The sequence below is a fragment of the Gavialis gangeticus genome, unplaced genomic scaffold, assembly GCF_001723915.1.
Source record: "Gavialis gangeticus isolate Ggan-Ray unplaced genomic scaffold, GavGan_comp1, whole genome shotgun sequence".
Lineage (NCBI taxonomy): Eukaryota > Metazoa > Chordata > Crocodylia > Gavialidae > Gavialis > Gavialis gangeticus.
Genome location: NW_017729024.1, coordinates 124,898,430 through 124,900,113, shown reverse-complemented (window position 1 = coordinate 124,900,113; position 1,684 = coordinate 124,898,430). Strand labels below are relative to the sequence as shown.

General features: G+C 37.5%; 1 protein-coding gene across 1 annotated transcript in view; it reads right to left on the bottom strand.

Annotated features, from left to right (window-relative positions):
- The window catches only part of MAP1B (microtubule associated protein 1B), a 128,112-nt gene extending 126,643 nt beyond the window's left edge, over window positions 1-1,469 (bottom strand). Inside the window, exon 1 of the mRNA XM_019517664.1 lies at window positions 1,365-1,469. The gene's annotated coding sequence lies outside the window, so the exon portion shown is untranslated. The remainder of the gene's footprint in view (window positions 1-1,364) is intronic.
- Between the last annotated feature and the right edge of the window lie 215 nt (window positions 1,470-1,684).

Here is a 1,684-nt window from a genome sequence, read left to right as displayed (position 1 = left end):
GCCTACAATTATTTCTCCAGTGAAAGCAACCTGTATTCTTTTGAGAACATCATACCATGTTAACTTAAAATTAAGATTAATTTCATACATGCCCAAACATAACGTTGATGTTCAAATGATCTGTTTAGAAATCTGCCAAACGTTAGTTGCTCTTGAAGTAACAGTAGAGTCAATTCCAGTTCAGAAAATACCAAATTTTATTTGTATACATCCTTGCGAAGAAGACACAAAAGGTCTTCAAAACAGCTTGAGGTACCTAGGTGAGGAGGGGAAATGGGGCTCGAGTCATAGGAAGCAGGATCCTCATCTCCCAACCACCTCTGGCAAAAATCAGCTGGAAGCTGTACTAAACTCTACTCGAGATACCACTACAATCTGGGGATCCTGCCTTGATGGATGGATGGCAAAGGACCTTGGAACTGGTCCACAGGTACAGAATTTCTACTGAATTCTCCTGAAGGTCATGGATTTCTTAATGAAAGTGGAAGGGCTGGACATCCTTTTCACTCAAGAGGAAAGAGATGCAAGCATGCTTGAAGTGTCCCAAAACAGTAATTTGCTAAACAAAACCTGTAAAGCAATAGCTAAATTTCAAGGATAGAGACAAAAACTTGCTAGGTATTTCCACCCCCACCTTTCTAAAAAATGTTCTTAAGGTGAAAATAAACAGATGGGGCCCCATGTATTATTAAAAAGGATTGATGTTTTTCATTCCTGGCTATCAATTTAATTTAAGCTCAAGTAAGGAGTGCCAAAAGTCACCATTCAGTGATGCACTTGACATGAGCTAGTAGACGACAGCCTTTTACTTAGGGTCCCACCATTTCCATCTCACAAAGCCACCATCTTTGCTACAGGAGCAATCACAAATAGCCATGAGTGGATGAGTATGGAGATATTTCCACTTTCCTGCCCCCACACAGAGGTTCACCTAAGTCAGGACAATGGCACACTTAAGATTGGGCTGTACCTGTTCTGATAAGAGACCTCCAGTCCCCAGGGCCACTAACCTGTCCCCTATCCTTAAAGGTCAGTTCAGTCAGAGAAATGGAGTTGTGTCTAAATCTCAATAGCATCCAAGTATCCTTGTGTTACAGGTGTTTCGAATATAGTATTGTGTATTCACAAAACATGGGGTTTAGTCATCTTACCTTAAAAAACTCACTATCAAAATATATTGCATCAGAATATTTTATTATTTGATGCAAGAATGTCTAATGCTTATTTTTAAGACAGAATATAATCATTTTATACAAGAGGTTAAAAACTAAAACTAGGTCATGCAATATTTATTTTTATGTAAAATTAAAAAATTAACACATACAATAGTGCAAACATCAATAAACAGTGAAGAGAAACCTCACCTCGAACTTCAGGAGAGAATCTAGCCGAATGGCGTGAAACAAAAAGTTTCAGTTCCTGATCCAAGTTGCATTCAATCAGATTTGTGTCCCATGAGCGAATTCCTAAAATTCAAAATACAAAAAATTTATATAAATTTGACATTTATTTTAAAAAGTTTTCAGTTGAGTATTTCTGGATTCTCATTCATAGTATCTGCTCAGTCACCCCATTGGAACATCATTCTAAGAATAACTTATTTGACCTTATTACTGAATTACTGAGCATGCAGAAGTATCATGGGGTATATGGTGATGATACGTGCTCCTGATTTGACTTGCTT